The sequence below is a fragment of the Vulpes vulpes genome, chromosome 12, assembly GCF_048418805.1.
Source record: "Vulpes vulpes isolate BD-2025 chromosome 12, VulVul3, whole genome shotgun sequence".
Taxonomy (NCBI): Eukaryota; Metazoa; Chordata; class Mammalia; order Carnivora; family Canidae; genus Vulpes; species Vulpes vulpes.
This window is the reverse complement of record NC_132791.1, coordinates 143501293-143522233: the sequence shown is the minus strand read 5'-3', so window position 1 is coordinate 143522233 and position 20941 is coordinate 143501293.

Below are 20941 nucleotides of genomic sequence, written 5' to 3'. Positions count from 1 at the left end.
ACACCTGGGTGGCCCAGTGGTTGAGTGTCTGCCTTTGGCTCAAGGCGTAATCCCCGGGTCCTGGGATTGAGTCCCACATCCGGCTCCCTTCAAGGAGCCTGCTTCTCCCTCTGCCTGTGTCTCTGCCTCTCTCTTGGTGTCTTCAATGAATAAATAAATAAAATATTAAAAAAAGAAGATACTGGACTTTTCCTTGAAAAGACTGGGAAACTAATGAGAATTTTTATATAAGCAAGTAGCATCATTGGATTTGCATTTAGTAAAGGTTGCCTGGCTTCACATGGATGACCTTAGAGAACCATTTAGGAAGACATTGTAGTAGTCTACATGATTGTATCTTAAAAGTATGGATTGAAATAAATTGGTGAATTTGGGACATATTTAGATGATTGACTTTAACACTTGTACTCTAAGATGGAAATGCCCCTGAATGTTCTATGGCAGCATTTGGTCCTGAATCTTTGATCTTTTGCAACACACAGATATTTTGACTTAAAGGATACACTTCTAAGGATGTACTCGGATTTTAGTGAAAGCTAAAAATGTTGTGGAGGAGTAAAGCATTACAGTAATTCAAAATAGCCACAGGTACTAATCCTGCTTTAAAATGTGTTGCCTTGGGCAGCCCCGGTGGCTCAACGGTTTAGCGCAGCCTTCAGCTCAGGGCGTGATCCCAGAGACCCAGGATCGTCCCTTGTTGGGCTCCCTGCATGGAACCTGCTTCTCTCTCTCTCTCATAAATAAAAAATAAAATTAAATGTGTTGCCTATTTAAATTGTGACAGCTGTCTCCCAAGCAGTTCTACAACCAGTAGCATCAGCACTATCTGGAAAGTTCTTAGAAGTGCAAATTCTTGAATCCCCACTCTAGATTTACTGCATCACCAACTCTGAGGTCGTGCTCTGTAATCTGAGATAAATAAGCAGGTAATTCTGATGCATGCTGAATTGGCACAGAGGAGCCATGAGACAAATTACACTCATTTCAAAACAGCTAAAACTCATTTTACCCTTCTCTCTTCCTCTCCAGGATGAAGTGACTGAAAGAGATAAGCTTACATGGATAACATTGAATATATTCTAATTTGTGTCTTTTTTTGCTAGTCATGTGTAAAATCTGAGAATTACTTGAGACACATCTTACAACAAACAATGGCACAGCAGTTGGTGGAGATGCTACATTTAATCATTTGTTCTTTCTCTCTTTGAATACACATCTACTTTGTGGCCAATATGTGTCAAGTCCTGTCCCAGATACTGGGGATGTGTCTGAGAACAAGACAGAAAGTCCTTGCCTACTCAGTTTTCCTTTGAGGAGCAAGACAATAAAGCAAGCAAATGAACAAAATAATTTCAGATAGTTAATACATGTTACAAAGGAAGTCACATGATGATTGGTACAGGAAGGTCAGGAAGTATTTCTGAGGTCTGAAGGATGAGAGGAGCCAGTTAAAAAGGATCCAGAGGAATAGAATTCAAGAGGAAGAGGAGCAAACATGGTATAAAAAGACCTTAAGACCCAAACAAACTTGGCATGCTTCTGGAAAAGAAAAAAATGCCAGTGTGGCTAAAATATGGTGAATGAGGAAGATCCTAATGTGTCTCAGTTGAGTACTGCTTGTCTATAACAATAGAAATAATCTCTTAGATGTGTACAGCTTTTTCAGTTTGCAAAGCATTTTCAGATCCAGTAGATATTTGCAAATTCATCACTGAAATAGCTTTTTAAGAAAGAGATTGTGTTTATTAATTTTTTTATTTATTAATTTGAGAGAGAGAGCAGGAGCAGGGGCAGAGGGGGAGGGAGAAGCAGACTCCCACTGAACAGAGAATCTGATGTGGGGGGCTTGATCCCAGGAACCTGAAATTATGACCTGAGCCGAAGGCAGACACTCTACCGATTGAGCCATCCTGGTGCCCCTGAAATAGCTTTTTTATTTTTTATTTTTTAAAAAGATTTTATTTATTCATGAGACGCAGAGAGAAAGAGAAGCAGAGACATGGGCAGAGGGAGAAGCAGGCTCCCTATGGGGAACTCGATGTGGGACTCAATATCAGGACCCCAGGATCATGCCCTGAGCCAAAGGCAAACATTCTACCACTGAGCCACCTAGGTGCCCAAGATTTTATTTTTTTTAAGTAATCCCTATACCCAACAGGGAACTTGAACCCACAACTTCAAGATCAAGAATTGCACATTCCACCAACTGAGCCAGCTATCTGCCCCTCGCTGAAATAGTTTTACCAAGTGAAGTGACTTAAAGGAATAGTAGAAAAATAATAATGAAAAAAAGGGAAAGGAATAGTAGATAATATTGAGAAAAAACAATGTTGGGCACTTGTGTAGGCATTATCCATACACTCCACTTCTATTTGGAGATCCATGTGGTTCTGGGGAAACTGACTTGGAGATCTGAGCAAGTGACCCAGGGAATGCCATCACTATTCCCTTCTAGACACGTTGGGCATATGACATAGGCTGAGCCAATTAGTGGAAAGCTCAGGACTCATACTACCACTCTTCCTGCTGCGTTGATCAGGGAAGCTTATAGCTTCTGGCAATCACTATGGAACGCCGAGGGGCGCAAGGTTTAGGGTAAAGCTGACATCTCAAAACATGGAGAAGAGAGTCAAAGAAATCAGTCATATGCATCTTTGAATCACTGAATCCAGTCTTACTTGCAATAATCCTGCCTCTAGACGTTTTGCCAAAAAGTATGAGCCATAAAGTTCCCTTGATTGTTGCAACTTTTGTTTAAGTTCCCACAGTGTTTTCTCTGATATGTAGCTGCAAGCATCTGGATACAGCACTTTAACGGCTCCCACAAAAATCCTTCAAGGCAGATTTTATTGTGGGAAGCATAGGGACTATTCATAAATATTGCATTTATTTCCTTCCATTCTCTTTTGAAGTTAGGTGTGACTATGTGACTTCATTGGCCAATGAAACACAAGTAAAAGTGGCATGTTTTGCTCTTGGGGTGGGGTTAAGAGCCATTGTGCAATTCCTCCTCTGGCAGGGTAATCATGGAAGAGGTAATTGAGATGGAGCCTCCATCAGCATGAGTCCCTGACTTGAGTGGGCCAAGCACTCCTCTTGGACATGCAGCTATGTAACAATTGACTGTTTATTACCTCACAATTTCCATGGATCAGGAATTTTGTCGCAGCAGAACTGGGTAGCTCTACCTCAAGTCTTTCCACAAGACTGTAATCAAGATGTTGTACAGGGCTGTGGTCTCCTCTGAAGGCTTGACAGGCAGACAGTTGGCTTCCAAGCTCATTCATGTGGTTTTTGGAAGCATTCAGGACCTACTCATAGGCTTCAGGACCTCAGCACTTGCTGAGTATCGGCTAGAGATCTCCCTCAGTTCCTTGCCATTGGGGCCTCTCCATAAGGCCACTGATACCATGCCAAATGGATTGAGAGAGAGAGAGAGAGAGAGAGAGAGAGAGAGAGAGAGAGAAGAAAAAATACTGAAATCCTAGTTTTTTGTAACCTAGGTCCAGCCCATACCCACAAGCAGGGATTTTTCAAAAGAATGACTCCCAGGAGGCTTGCTGGGAGCCATTTTAGAGGCTGCCTACCACAATAGTGAGAAATAAACTTTCGTTAGGCCACTGAGATTTGGGGGTTGATTATTGCCACAGCTTAACCTAGCCTATCCTCGTTTGACACAATTTTTATTCTCCATTGTTCAGAAGAGGAAATTGATGCTCAGAGAGATGTAGGTGCTTGGCCAAAGATACTCAGCTAGTTATTGGCAGAACTAGGATTGAAATCTTTATCTGTTTGATTCCAGAGCCTGAACTTCCATTCACTGTGTACATTGGGCAAGTGGGAAATATGGGGACCAAAAAAGGACTTCTATTTCCATCAGAAGGACAGTAACAACCCTCCATAGCAGCTGGAGTGTACTGAGCATGTGGGTGAAAGGGTGAGAAGAAAGAATCCAGACAAAATGTACCCTACTACCTTGTAATCTGCTTTCCAACAGTTCTTTATTTCCTACAATATAGTGATCTGAGTTACTGGCTCCAATGCACCTTAGATTCCCAGATTTACCATCCTTCTTCCATCACTTTATCAGGCCTAAGTTTCTACCCATAGTGACCTGCAGAATTGATTTGTTTGGTTGTTTGTTTGGAAGATGGACAGAATTTAAGATGATTTGTCTGAGACAATTTTGTCAACCCCTTCCTGTTACTGATGAGTCGATGAAGGCCAGAAAGGAGCTGTAACTTGCCGAAGGTCACATAGCACACTAGTGGCAGAGATAGGAATATGATCTCCATTGCCAGAATCCAGTTCAAGCTTCTTTTGATGCTAGTACATGCCAACATCATAAGAGATCCTGCAAAGCAGAATGACCTTTATATGTTAACAGTGCAAGCTCATCCCAACAAGCTTCACATTGTATAGAGAGCTTAGGTCAGTCAAGAGCTTTCCTAGCTGTCTTCTGGAGGATCTACTATCCTTTCTTTCCACTTCTACTTTTAAAGTTCCAAAAGGTTAATTGGTCCCTTTAATTCCTTGCACCCATACTCTATTTCCATTCTAGGGTGCATATAATTCTTTTTTTTTATTTCGGTTAGTTAACATACAATGTTTCATTAGTTTCAGGTGTACAATATAGTAATTCAACAGGACCATATATCACCCTGTGTTCATCATGACAAGTGAACTCCTTAATCCTTATCATCTATTTAGCACATCCCCCACCCCACCCCCTCTGGTAACCATTAGATTGTTCTCTATTTTTTTTTAAGATTTTATTTGTTTATTTATTTATGAGAAACATACAGAGAGGCAGAGACACAGGAGGAGGGAGAAGCAGGCTCCCTGCAAGGAGCCCAATGGGGGACTCAGTCCCAGGACCCCAGGATCACTACTCCACTCGAGCCAAAGGCAGATGCTCAACCACTGAGCCACCCAGTAGCCCTGATTGTTCTCTATTATTATGTCTATTTCTTACTTTGCCTCTTCCTGCCCCATCTCTCTCTCACTCACTTTTTCCCCTTTGCTTATCTGTTTTGTTTTTTAAATTCCACATGAGTGAAATCATATAGTATTTGTCTTTCTCTGCTGGCTTACTTTGTTTAGCATTATACTCTCTAGCTCCACCCAGGTTGTTGCAAATGGCAAGATTTCAGTCTTTATAATGGCTGAATAGTATTTATTGTTTATCTTCTTTATCCATTCATCAATCGATGGACACCTGGGTTGCTTCCATATCTTGGCTATTATAAATAATGCTGCTATAGACATCTGGGTGCCTGTATCCCTTTTGAATTAGTGTTCTTATATTCTTTGGGTAAATATCCAGCAGTGTGATTGCTGGATTGTAAGGAAGTTCTATTTTTAATTTTTTGAGGAACCTCCATACTGTTTTCTACTATGACTGCACCAGTTTGTATTCCAACCAACAGGGCACAGGTTTACTTTTTCTCTGCATCCTTGCCAACACCTGTTGTTTCTTGTGTTGTTGATTTTAGCCATTCTGATAAGTATGGTGATATCTTGTTGGAGTTTTGATTTGCATTTCTCTGATGATAAATGATTATGAGCATCTTTTCATGTGTCTGTTGGCTTTCTGGATGTCTTCTTGGGAGAAATATCTGTTCATGTCCTCTGCCCATTTTTTAATTAGATTATTTGTTTGGGTGTTGACTTGCATCAGTTGTTTTTTGTTGTTATTGTTGTTTTTTAAAGATTGATTTATTTGGTGGGGGTGGGAATAGAAGGAAAGAGAGTGAGAAGCCCTAGAAGACTCCTCACTGAGCTCGGAGCCCATCTTTGGGGCCCAGTCCCATGACCCAAGATCACAACCTGGGCAGAAACTGAGAGCCAGATGCCCAAACAAGTGTGCCACCCAGCAGTCCTGAGTTGTACCAGTTCTTTACATATTTTGTAGCCCTTTATTGGGTATGTCATTTGCAAATATCTTCTCCCATTCAGTAGGTTGTCTTTTAGTTTTGTTGATTGTTTCCTTGCTGTGCAGAGCTTTTTATTTTGGGGGTAGTACCAATAATTTATTTTTGCTTTTATTTCCCTTGCCTCAGAAGACATATCTTGAAAGAAGTTGCTACAGCTGATGTCAAAGAAGTTCCTGCCTGTATTCACTTCTAGAATTTTTATGGTTTCAGGTCTTACATTTAGGTCTTTAATCCATGTTCACTTTATTTTTGTATATGGTGTAAGAAAGTGGTCCAGTTTGATTCCTTTGCATGTTGCTGTCCAGTTTTCCCAACATCATTTGTTGAAGAGTGTGTTTTTCCTATTGGATATTCATTCTCCCTTTGTTGGAGATTAATTGACCATATAGTTGTGAGTTTATTTCTGGATTTTCTATTCTGTTCTGTTGATCTATGTGTCTATTTTTGTGCCAGTACCTTGCTTTTTGATGACTATAGCTTTTAAATATAACGTGAAGTCCAGAACTGTGTTGCCTCCAGCTTTGGTTTTCTTTCTCTTTCTTTTAAATAATATTTTATTTATTTATTCATGAGACACACACATACACACAGAGAAAGAGAGAGAGAGAGAGAGAGAGAAGCAGGATCCCTGTAAGGAGTCCAATGTGGGACTTGATCCTGGATTCCAGGATCATGCCCTGAGCCAACTACCGACCCACCCAGGCATCCCAAAACTTTTGTTTTTAAATTGAGATATAATCCACAAAAAATTCCACAAATTTAAAGTTTGATAGAAATTTGGTAAAACATTTTGACTTATATACCCAACTATGGAATCATCACATCAATGAAGAGAGAAAATCTATCCATTACCTTTTGTAATCTCTCTCCTCCTCACATCTCCCAATTCCCTGGCAACCACTAATTAGCTTCAATCACAATAGATTAGTTTGCATTTCCTAGAATTTTATATGAACATAATCATGCCATACATATTCTTTTTTGTCGAGTTAATTTTATTCACCATAATTACTTTAAGACTTATCCATGTTTTGGGACGCCTGGGTAGCTCAGCAGTTTAGTGCTTGCCTTCCACCCAGAGCATTGGTCCTGGAGTTCCAAGATCAAGTCCCACATCAGGCTCCCCGCATGGAGAAGCAGGCACACTCTCCCTCTGCCTGTGTCTCTACCTCTCTCTCTGTGTCTCTCATGAATAAATAAATAAAATCTTTAAAAAAAAAGACTTAATCCATGTTTTATATTTGTCATTAGTTTGCTCATTTTTAATTGCTAAACAATATTCTATTATATGGATGTACCACAATTTAGGTAGTATACAATGTAGTCACATGTTAGTGGACACATTTGGGTTATTTCCACTTTTGAGCTATTACAAATACAGCTTTTATGAACATACATGTGCAAATTTTCATATGAACATATTTGTTTCCTCCTGGGTACAAAGCCAGGAGTGGAACGAATGGATAGTATGATAGTTGTATGTTTAACTTTTTAAGAAACTGCCAGAATATTTTCTAAAGTGTTTGTACAATTTTTCATCTCTACCAGCAGTGTATGAGAATTCCAGTTCCTCTACATCTTTGTCAACATTTGCTATGGCCAGTCTTCTTAATTTTAGCCAATTTAGTGGTTATAAAGTGATATCTAATTATGGATTTATTTTCCATCTCCCTGATGACTAATGATGTTTAGAATCTTTTCATGTGCTTACTACCATCTATATATCTTCATGAATGAAATATCAGTTTCAATAATCACCACTGCTTTAATGGCCCCTGCAAATTTTGATACATTGTATTTCAATTTTCATTCAGGTCAGAATATTTCTCATTTTTCTCTAGATTTATTCTTTGAGCCATGGATTATTTAGAAGAGTTTTTTGGTTACAAACACCTGGAGATTTTTCAGAGTTCTTTCAGTCCTTGATTTCTAATTTAACTCCACTATGGTCAAAAACCATACTTTTTTATGACTTGAATCATTTTATTTATTTATTTATTTATTTATTTATTTATTTATTTATTTATTTTTGACTTGAATCATTTTAAATGTGTTGAAGTTTCTTTTATGGCCCAGAATATGGCCTATCTTGATAAATGTTCCACGTGCACTGGAGAAGAATGCATACATTACTGTTGGTATGTAGAGTGTTATAAAAATGTTAATGAGGTCAACTTGGTTGACAGTATTGTTCAAGTCTTTCATATCCTTAGTGGTTTTCTGTCTACTTGTTCTATCAGTTTTTGATAGATATTTAAAAATCTCTGATAATGATTGTGAATTTCTCCTTGAAGCTTTATGTATTATAAATCTGTTTTCTTTTATTCTATTTTTACAGTCATTTAAAAAAATACATAATTCATTTAGTGAAATTCACCATTTTAAAGTGTATTTAGTGTATTCAGTGGGTTTTAGTATGTTCACTGTGTTGCGCAACCATCACCCCTATTTAATTCCAGAGTGTTTCTATCATCCCAAAAAGAAACCCCATATGTATTACCAATTGGTCCTAATTCTACCCTCCCCACAACTCCTGGCAGCCAGTAATTTACATTCTGTCTTTATAAGTTTGCCTATTTTCTGGATATTTCATGTAAATGGAATCTTATATTGAGTGACTTTTTGTGATTGGCTTATTTCACTCAGCATAATGTCTTCAAGATTTATCCATGTTGTAGCAAGTGTTAGAATTTCTTCCTTTTTAAAGGCTGAATAATACTCCATTGTATGAATATACTACCTTTTGCCTATTCATTCATTCATTGAAGGACATGTGGGTTACTTCTACCTTTAGGCTATTATTAGTAATGCTGATATGAACATAGGTGTACAAATATCTGTTCAAGTCCTTGCTTTCAATTCTTTTGGATATATGCCCCGAAGTAGAATTGCTGGATTATATAGTAGTTCTATTTTTTAATTTTTTGAGGTATTTCTATACCATTTTCCCACTAGCAGTACACAGAATTTTTATTTCTTTATATCCTCACCAACATTTGTTATTTTCTATTAAAAAAATAAATTTTATAATAGCCCTCCCAATGGGTGTCAGATGGTATCTCATTGTGGTTTTGATTAGCATTTATCTAACAATCAGTGATATTGAGCATCCTTTCATATTCTTATTGGCTATCAATATATATTCTTTGGGAAAATCTATTCAAGTCATTTTTCCATTTTTAAATGTCCCTTACATTGTTTCTGACACAAAGTCTGCTGTCATCCTTATCTTTGCTCCTCTGTAGATAACGTCTTTATTTTCCTGAAGGCTTTTAAGATTTTTTCTTTTTTATTGTTTTTGAGCAATTTAGTTATGATGTGTCTTTGTTTTTCCAACCATAGGAACTCCAATCATACATAACATAGAGGCAATAATAGAATTTGCAGCATAGTGTTGTGGTCAGGAAGCAGAAAAATATTTGAAGAAATAATGGCTGAAAACCTTCTAAATTTAATGAAAGCCATAATCCCACAGATTCAAGAACTCAACAAACTCCAAACACAAAAAAATATGAAGTGAACTACACCAAGGCATATACCCCTGAGATTAGAAAGTATTAAGGAAATCATAAACACCAAAAAAGTGATCCCATAAAGTGGTGTATGAATTCATGATCTCATCTCCAAGTAATGAATGTGTGAATTGGACCCTAAACTGTACATCAAAGTTTTTGGAAACTTAACTATGGGGTAGACCACTTCTCAGGTCTGAGACTGACAACTAGGTGGTGCACATACAGGACAGATCTGAATAGCCCTGCAACAGCTTTGAAAATAGAACTAATGAAGTTGTAGTGCACAGAAGGTTGGTAAAAAATGGTGAATTAGAGCTAACATGATCAATGGCCTGCTAAAACAAAGCAAAACAAAACAAAACAAAAAATCAACATTTTCCACAGGAAAATGGATTTAAATAAGACCCAGTGTCTTATAACACAATATTCAAAATGTTCAAGATACAATCCAAAATTGCTTGACATGTTAAGAACCATAAAAATGTCAAATTCCTTTTTTAAAAAAGATTTTATTGGGGATCCCTGGGTGGCGCAGCGGCTTAGCGCCTGCCTTTGGCTCAGGGCGCGATCCTGGAGACCCGGGATCGAATCCCACATCGGGCTCCCGGTGCATGGAGACTGCTTCTCCCTCTGCCTGTGTCTCTGCCTCTCTCTCTCTCTGTGACTATCATAAATAAATAAAAATTAAAAAAAAACGCTTAAAAAAGATTTTATTTATTTATTTGAGAGAGAGAAAAAGAGCATTAATGGTAAGGAGGGGCAGAGGGAGAGGGAGAGGAAGACTCCCTGGGAGCCTGATGCACAGCTTAATCCCAGGACCTGGAGATCATGACCTGAGCAAAGGCAGACAGACGCTTAACCAACTGAACCACCCAGATACCCCAAAAAAGTCAAATTCTAACAGGAGAAGAGACAGTCATCATGTCAACTCAGAGATGACACAGACGTTGGAATTATTAGACAGATTTTAATTCATTATAACCATGCTCCAAGAAATAAAGATGAGCACACTTAAAACAAATGGAAAGATAGGCAGTTACAGGAGAGAAATTGAAGATTTGAAAAAGAACCAAAAAGAAACTGTAGAATGGAAGAATAAAATAACTAAAAGAAAAAATGCTGCATGGGATGGATAATAGAATGAAGATGGGAGGGGTTCCCTGGGTGGCGCAGCGGTTTGGCACCTGCCTTTGGCCAAGGGCACGATCTTGGAGACCCGGGATCGAGTCCCACGTCGGGCTCCCGGTGCATGGAGCCTGCTTCTCCCTCTGCCTGTGTCTCTGCCTCTCTCTCTCTCTCTCTCTCTCTGTGTGACTATCATAAATAATAAATAAAAATTAAAATTAAAAAAAAAAAGAATGAAGATGGGAGGGGAAAGGGTCTATGAATATGAAGATAGTTTAAGTTGAACAACAGAGAGAAAAAAGCTACCCAAATAAACAGAGCCACAAGGACCTGTAGAACAATCAGGTGTAACATTTATGTCATCAGAATTCCAGAAAGAGAGTAGGAAGAGTACAATGCAGATAAAGTATTTGAAGAAATAATGGCCTAAAACTTTCCAGATTTGGCAAAAGATTTAAATTTAGAGATTGAAAAAATTCATCAAAATCCAAACAAGATGAATTCAAGCATCTATCCTCAGACCCGTCATAATTAAATAACTGAAAATAAAATACAGAAATAAATATTCTGGGATCCTTGGGTGGCTCAGCGGTTTAGCGCCTGCCTTTGGCCCAGGGCCTCATCCTGGAGTCCCTGGATCAAGTCCCGCGTCAGGCTCCCTGCATGGAGCCTGCTTCTCCCTCCTCCTGTGTCTCTGCCTCTCTCTCTCTCTCTACATCTATCATGAATAAATAAATAAATAAATAAATAAATAAATAAATCTTTGAAAAAAAAACCAAAAATAAATATTCTAAGCAGCCAAAGAGTAACAAAGCACAACATATAGGAAAAAAATGATTACAGTGATTTCAAATTTCTCATAAAAAAACACGGAGGTCAGAAGACAGTGGAACAACATTTTTTAAGTGCTTAAAAAAAAGAACTGCCAGCACCTAATTCTACATCCCACAAAAATACCCTTCAAAAATGAAGCCAGAAAAAAGACATTCTCAGAAGAAAGAAAATGAAGAATTGGTCACATGCAAACCTGATCTAAAAGAAGTCCAAATATAATTCTTTAGATGAAAGGGAAGGGTTATCAGAGGGAAACTTGGAACTTTAGGAATGAAGGAAGAGTAACAGAAATGGTGACTATCTAGGTAAAGCCAATAGACTAGTTTTTCCTCTTAAATTCTTTAAAGTATATATAATGCTCGAAAGCCAAATTTATAATATGGTCTGTGAGCAGCCAAAGCAATTTTGAAAAAGAAAAACAACGCTGGAGGTATCACAATTCCAGACTTAGAGGCAGTAGTAATTAAAACAGTATGGTATAGGCATAAAAATAGACATATATATCAGTGGAATAAAAAGGAAAACTCAGAGATAAATGCACAACTATTTGGTCAATTAATCTTCAACAAAGGGAGAATGAATATTCAATGGGGAAAATACAGACTCTTCAACAAGTAGTGTTTGGAAAATTGGACAGCAACATACAAAAGAATGAAACTGGACCACTTTCTTACACCATACACAAAAATAAAATCAGAATAGATTAAAGACCTAAATGTGAGACGTGAAACCATAAAAATCCTAGAAGGGAACACAGGCATTAATTTCTTTGGCATTGTCCCTAGCAACATTTTTTTAGATATGTATACTGAGGCAAGAGAAACAAAAGCAAAAACAAACTATTGGTACTACATTAAAATAAAAAGCTCTGCACAGCAAGGAAACAACCACAAAACTAAACGATAATTTACTGAATGGGAGATGATATTTGCAAATGACATATCCAATAAAGGGCTAGTATACAAAATATGTAAATAATGGATACAACTCAACATCCAAGAAACAAGTACTCCAATTAAAAAATGGGCAGAAGACATGAACAGACATTTCTCCAAAGAAGACATCTAAATGGCCAACAGACACATGAAAGGTGCTCAACATCACTCATCATTAGGGAAATGCAAATCAAAACTCCAATGAGATATTACTGCACATCTATCAGCTGGGTTAAAATCCACAACAGAAGAACCAGCAAGTGTTGGTAAGGATGTGGAGAAAAAAGGAACCCTCTTGCACTGTTGGGTGGAATGCAAACTGGTGCAGCAACTGTGGAAAACAGTATGGCCGTTCCTCAAAAAAAATAGATAAAACTACCCTATGATCCAATTATCTCACTATTGGGTATTTACCCCCCAAATGCAAAAACGCTAATTCAAAGGGTTACATGCACCCCTATGCTTATTGAAGCATTATTTACAATAGCCAAACTATGGAAGCGGCCCAAGAATCCACTGAAAGATGAATGGATAAAGAAATATGGTATAGTTATACAAAGGAATATTACTCATCCATAAAAAGAATGAAATCTTGCCATTTGCAACAACACGGATAGAGCTAGAGAGTATAATGCTAAGCTAAGTAAGTCAGTCGGAAAAAGACAAATACCATATCATCTCAATAATATGTGGAATTTAAGAAACAAATGAGCAGAGGAAAAAGAGAGAGATATCAAGAAATCGACTCTTAACTGAGGGGAGATTGGTAGGGAGAGAGGGGAAATAGGTGATGGGGATTAAAGAGTGTACTTATCGTGATGTCAAAACATTTATAATAAGGTCTAATGGGGTTTTCAGTGTTTGTAGATGTAAAATGTAACAATTACAACAGAAAAGTGGAGGGTAAATGGACCTAATAGTGGTAAGGCTTGTATATTCTACTTGAAGTGGTAAAATATTTATTCCTAGTAGCATACGAAAAGTTAAATATATATTGTAATCCTTATGTATTGTAATGACAATACATAATAAAACACTCAATAGAAACATTAAAAATACTAAACAAATTCAAATGCTCCAAAAGAGGGCAGGAAATAAAAAACAGAGGATGGAAAAACAGAGGAAATGAACAGAAAAAAAAAAAGGTAGGCCTAAATCCAATCACATGTATAATTATATTAAATATAAATGGTTTAAACATACCGATGAGAGAATTGAGATTGTCAGGATGGATCAACAAGTAGATCCAAGTGACAAGAATCTCACCTAAAAGTTAATGCAGCGGTTTGGCACCTGCCTTTGGCCCAGGGCGCGATCCTGGAGACCCGGGATGGAATCCCACGTCGGACTCCAGGTGCATGGAGCCTGCTTCCCCCTCTGCCTGTGTCTCTGCCTCTCTCTCTCTCTATGTGACTATCATAAATAAATTTTAAAAAAATTATAAAAGTTAATGCAAAGATAAAAAGTAAAAGGATGGGAAAAGATATGCCTTGAAACCACTAATAAAAAGAAATTTGGAGGTGGCTGTATTAATATCAAACATAGTAAAATTATGTACAGAGTTGTTCATAGAATTCTCTTACTATTCTTACAGTGTTTGTAGATTCTGTAGTGATATATCCTACAAGGAAAATTAACAGAAATAAAAAGGTAATACTGAAAGAGTCAATTCATCAAGAGGACCTAACAATCTTATGTATGTTTAAACTAAACCTCAAAATATATGAAGCAAAATTGATTTAAAGAGCTGAAATGGACAAATCCATAATTATAGTTGGAGACTTTAATATTGCTCTACAAGTAATTGATAGAACAAGCAGACATAAAATCAGCAAGGAAATGGGAAAATTGAACAACACCATCAACTGTATCTAATTGATATTTAATACAACACTTCACTTGATAACAACACAATACACATTCTTTTCAAGTGCTCATGGGATATTCACCAAGACATGCCATATAGTGGGTTATAATACAGACCCTATCAAATTTAAAAGAATTGGAGTGATACAAAGCATATTCTCTAAATAATGGAATTAAAGAAGAAATCAAGAGCGAAAAGATAACTGGAAACTTCTACATAATTGGACATGGAGGAACATGCTTTTAAACAGTTTATGGGGACAGCCCGGGGGCTCAGCGGTTTAGCGCCGCCTTCAGCGCAGGGCATGATCCTGGAGACCCAGGATGGAGTCCCACGTTGGGCTCCCTGCATGGAGCCTGCTTCTCCCTCTGCCTGTGTCTCTGCCTCCCTCTCTCTCCGTGTCTCTCATGAATAAATAAATAAATAAATAAACTAATTAATTAATTAATTAATAAAAACAGTTTATGGGTTGAAGTAGAAGTCTCAAGGGAAAATAGAAAACATTTTTAACTGTATGAAAATTAAAACACAGTATGTCAAAATTTGTGAGATGCAGCTAAAGCAGTGCTGAGAGAAAATAGTATAGCATTACACATTACATTATAAAAGAAGTTCTTAAGTCAACAATTTAAACTTTTGAGAAAATTACAGACTAGTATCCTTCATGAACATAAGCATGTAAAGCTTCCACAGAATATTATGAAATTGAATTCAGCAATAGATAAAAAAGTCATACCATGACTAAGTAGGGTTTATCACAGGAATGCATGAGTTGTTCATTGTTTGAAAATCAATGTAATCCATTATATTGACAACTTGAAGAAGAGAAACTATATGATCATATAAACTGATGCATGCAGAGAAAGCATTTGTCAATATTCAACATGCATTCATGATTTTATTTTTTTTTATTTTTTATTTATGATAGTCACAGAGAGAGAGAGAGAAAGGCAGAGACACAGGCAGAGGGAGAAGCAGGCTCCATGCACCGGGAGCCCGATGTGGGATTCGATCCCGGGTCTCCAGGATCGCGCCCTGGGCCAAAGGCAGGCGCTAAACCGCTGCGCCACCCAGGGATCCCTGCATTCATGATTTTAAAAAACTCAGTAGACTAGGCATAGAAAAGAACTTCTTAATCAGATTTTAACAAGTGTCTACAAAAAGCTTACAGCTAACATGATTCTTTTTAAAAAAGATTTTGTTTGTTTGTTTGCTTATTTATTCATGAGAGACACACAGAGAGAGCCAGAGACACAGGCAGATGGAGAAGCAGGCCCCCCACAGGGAGCCTGATGTGGAACTCCATCATGGAACTCCGGGACCACGCCCTGAGCCTAAGACAGATGCTCAGTTGCTGAGCCACCCAGGTGTCTCAACTAACATGATTCTAAATGGTGAAAAATGAATTCTTTCCTCCAAGATGAGGAAAAAGGCAAAAATAACTTTTAAAATCCTAAAACAAAATATGATCTAATCAACACACTCAAATGTCCTAGTATTTAAAATCTTTGAGCCTTTAATTTTTATGTAAAAACAGACTGGACTATAAATTTCATAGTATCTTTTATCTACTTTGTTTCTAAGGAAGTTATGAAACATACATACTCAGGGCATAGTATGCTTTTTCTTCTTTTTGACATATAACATATGCCATAATCTCTCACCCTTTTACAATTTAGTTGTATAATTCAGCTATTTCTCATATACACAAGATTGTGCATCCATCATCACTACTTAATTCTAGAACATTTTCTTCACACTAAAAAGAAATCACATTACCATTAACAGTTCCTCTTCATTCCTTCCTGCCTCTTTCTATCTCCTGGCAACCATTAATTTACTTTCTATCTCTATGGATTTACCTAATCTTCACATTGCATATAAATGAAATTATGCAATATGTGACTTTTTATGTCTGGCTTCTTTAACTTAGCATGTCTTCAGGGTTCATCTGTATTGTAGCATGTGTTATAATTTCCTTCCTTTTCAAGGCTGAATACTATTCTGTTGCATGGATACACCACATTTTGTTATCTGTTCATCAGTTGATAGATATTTGCGTTGTTAACCATGTTTTGGTTATTGTGAATAATTCCCTTATGGATATTCCTGTGTAAGTTCTTATGTGGATATAGTTTTTCTTTTTCTTTTTTTTTTTTTTTTTAAATCTTTATTTATTTATGATAGTCACAGAGAGAGAGAGAGAGGCAGAGACACAGGCAGAGGGAGAAGCAGGCTCCATGCAGGGAAGCCCGACGTGGGATTCGATCCCGGATCTCCAGGATCACGCCCTGGGCCAAAGACAGGCGCTAAACCACTGCGCCACCCAGGGATCCCTGGATATAGTTTTTCAATGTTCTTGGGTTTATACCAAGGAGTGGATGTTCTGGGTCATATGGTAACTAAGTTTAACTTTTGAGGAACTGCCAAACTATTTCCCAAAGCTGTTGCATCATTTTATAAGCCTACTAGTAATATGTGAGATTTATTGTTGTTTTATGTTCTTGCTGCATTCAGAATTTTCAATCTTTTCAATTTTAGCTGTTCTAGTAGGCATGTTGTGGTATCTGGATTGGTATTAGATAGGGAAGCAGTCAGATACTGGCTCTGGCTTCTTCTCATCCTGAATCAGAAGTCTCAAGGGTCAGGTCAGTTGGAAACCACAGCATTCCCAGAGCCCCCCTGGCATCAACAGGGAAGAGATTAAGCCTCCTCTGAGACAGATCATCTTAACTCAGCGCAAGGTCAATGCCGCCCCTCACTGGCAGTCCTGCAATATCTGAGGGAGGTAACTAGCATTAAGTGGACCTGAGGTAGATTCGTGCATAGGCTATGCTGTGACTCATGAATCCCCAGTGGTGCAACCAGAGTGGTCAGAACATGGAGGCTGCAGTGTGGAGACTTTGTGAAGAGGCAAAAGGCCAGCACCACAGTCTTCAACAGTTAGGGCAAGCAGGCCACCGAAAAAGGCTAAGGGGGTCACATGTACCTCAGTGTAGACCAGCACAGGGGTCCGGACAAGTACAAGCAGCTATACCCTGTAGAGAGAGCAAAAACAGTGAGTGGATCCAACCTTCTGCCCGCCTACCACTATGGAGATGTTGAGCTTTCTTCTTACGAGCACCAGGTTGGCTGAGAGGAATTGCCAGTAAACACTAGTCTGGGCAGTGGAAGAAGACACAGGCCCAAGTAGTGGGAGTGCCAGTCAAGAGATCCTTATCTATTTTATCTAAAGACAATATTTTTGGCATGTGAGGTCCACAACCAGTAGGGCAAAATAATCCTTTCTATCATAAAAATAAACTTTTGTACACTTTGGGCTATTTTTAATTCCACAAGAACTTTTTGTATGCCTTTTGTGTGCCAAGCATAGGGAGGAACCTGGGAAAATATGTAGTGAATCATTGCTTTGGTCTGTAAGTGAATGAGAGAACATATGGAAAGCCTTTGGCACAGTGCCTGGCACGCAGTAAGCCCTCAATAAGTGTGAGTTCTTTTTTTCTCTTTAAAGATTTATTTGTTTATTTTAGTGAGAAAGAAGGTGGAGGTGCCCAGGGAGAGTGAGAAAGAGAATCTCAAGCAGACTCCTTGCTGAGTGTGGAGCCCCATGCAGGGTTTGATTCCATGACCCTGAGATCATGCATGATCTGAGCTGAAACCAAGAGTCAAACACTTAACTATCTGAACCACCCAGGTGACCCTGGCAGTTCTTTGTCTACTCTAACCAATTAGTGGACAATCTAGGTTAATGCAGAGACTGGAAGATCATATGATGGGAAGGGTTGGTTTGAAGTCATATGGGCTTGTCACAGGCCAACTGTGTTAGTTACTAGCTTTGTGACCTGGGAAAAGTTACTTTGCCCCTCTGAGGCTATGTCTACCTTATAAAATGTTGATGCCTACCTCATAGGGTCATTGTGAAGATACAACAAGATAAAGTGCTTGCATGCTGTGTGTAGGTCACCATGATTGATAGGAAACAACTATCAGGTAACACAGTATCAACAGCTATCAAGGTAATAAAACTGATATACATTGAGTGTCTACTATGTGCAAGACCCATTTCCAAACACTGTAAGTGTAAAAAGTCACATAATTCCACAAGAACACTATGAGGTGGGTGCTACTATTATTCCCATTTTGCAAATGAGGAAATCTAATCTAAGTGATATTTAAAGACATATCAGAGTGTCATAACTGGTAAGTACCAGAGTCAGGACTAAAATCCAGGTGGTGGGGATCCCTGGGTAGCTCAGCGGTTTGGTGCCTGCCTTTGGCCCAGAGCATGATCCTGGAGTCCTGGGATCGAGTCCCATGTCAGGCTCCCCACAGGGAGTCTGCTTCTCCCTCTGCCTTTGTCTCTGTCTCTCTCCATGTCTCTCATGAATAAATAAATAAAATCTTTAAAAAAAAAAAGCAACCCAGGTGGTTTGGGCCCCTGGGTGGCTCAGTTGGTTAAGTGTCTGCCTTCAGCTCAGGTCATGACCTTGGGGTCCTGGGATTGAGCCCTATGTCGGGCTCCCTACTCAGTGAGGAGTCTGCTTCTCTCTCTCTCTCTCTCTCTCTCTCTCTCTCTGCTTTCTCTCTCTCTCCTATCTCAAGTAAATAAATTTTTTAAAATCCTTAAAAAATAAATAAATGAAATAAATAAAACCCAAGTAGTTGGACTCCAGAGCCCACACCCCCAGTTGCTGCATTACAGTGCAAAGATCAGGCACCAGACTGTAATCAAAGTTACTAATGCATGGGGACCATTTCACAGAGTCTGGAGTGTGAGAGACACTCATTTACAGATAAATATCATTATGCACATTGTTGCAATTGGAGTCTAACTGGACAAAACTGAATCTCTGTTCTAACGTTTACTAGTGACTTAGTGTATTTGTGATCTATTTTGTGTGAAATTGCTCCCAAAGGGGGCATTTAGAGGCTTGAAATGACAAACTCTTATCTCACAATTTCTGAGTTCCAAATCAGAGAGCAGCTGAGGTGTGAGGTTCTGAGCAGAGTCTCTCATGAGACTGTAGTCAAGATATTACTTGAGCCTGCCTCATCTGAAAGCTTGACTAGGGCAGAAGGGTCTGTTTCTAAGATGGCTCACTCACATGACTATGGGGGTGGGTGTGTGTGGGGGTGTGGGGGTCTTAGTTCTTTTCTGGATGTTGGCAGGAGGCCTGAGTTCCTTAACATGGGGACCTCTCCGTGGGGCTACATGAGTGTCCACAGACATAGTAGGGAGAGTAATAGGAGAGAGAGAAGGAGAGAGAGAGAGAGAGAGAGAGAAGCTACAACGCCTTTTATGACCTATTCTTGGAAGTCACAAATCAGCATTTCCACTATGTTATTGATCAGAAATGCATAAGTAAATCCAGCCTACATCCAAGGGCACAGGAATTCAGCTCCATCTCTGATGGGAGAAGTATCAAAACGTTTGATTTTGTTACAAAAAAAACTTCTTTTTGTTTTGATCAAAACAAAAACATTTGTTTCAAATGACCACACCAAGGGGCAAGTTATTAATCTCTCAGTGCTTCAGTGCTTTTATCCATTAAGATGGCTTAAATTAGTATTCCTCATGGCAACTTTGTGGGGTTAAGTGAGACAATTCCCACAAAGAGCCTAGATAGTGCCTGACACAGAGTACATAGGCATCCATATATGCTAGCTCTGATTACCATTTATTATCAGCTATGTTGAACCTGGCTGTGCTTCTGGTCTCTTGATGCCAGTCTTCTCACCTGTCAAATAGGTTTAGTAATATCTGCTCTGTTCAAGGCACACAAAAACTATTTGTTTTTCGTGCCATGCACGAATTCGTGCCATGCACGAATGAATTTATTGAATACATACTATATGCCAGGCCCTGTTCTAAGCACTAGGGACATATAACTAAACACACCAGATAAGGTTTTACCCCTATGCAACATATATTCCAGAGGGGGAAGGCAAAAAATAAAAACCCACAAATAAACAATAAAGCAAATCATTTTAAAAATTAAAAACAAAACATGGCGATGCATGCAAAATAGAATGCAATGGGATACCACCAACACTCCCATCAGAATAGCTAAAAAGACTGACAACATCAAATGTTGGGGAGGACATGGAGCAAACAGAACTCTTTCTCTCTCTCTCTTTTTAAAGATTTTATTTATTTATTCATAAGAGACACACACACACAGAGGCAGAGACATAGGTAGAGAAAGAAGCAGGCTCCATGCTGGGAGTCCGATGGGAAACTCGATCCCGGGACTCCAGGATCACTCCCTAGGCTGAAGGCAGACACTCAACTGCTGAACCACCAGGCGTCCCCAAACAGAACTCTCATATATTGTTTGTGGGTGTTTAAAATGGCACAGTTTGAAAAAAATTGGCTTTCTTTTTTTAAGATTTAAAATTTATTTTTATTTTTAAAATTTAAATTCAATTTGTCAACATATAGTATAATATCCAGTGCTCATCTCATCAAGTGCCCTCCTCAGTGTCTGATAGTTTCTTTCTTTTTTTTTTTTTTTTGATAGTTTCTTATAAAACTAAATACATACCTTTTTCTAGAACTCAGTGATCCCACTTCTAGGTATTTACTCAAGAGAAAAAAAAATCCACACAAAGACTTGTATGAGTTCATAGTTGCTTTATTCATAATAGCCCCAAACTAGAAACAGCTCAATGTGCATCAATGGGAGAGTGGACAAACTGACATATATTCACGCAATTAAAGAGAATTCA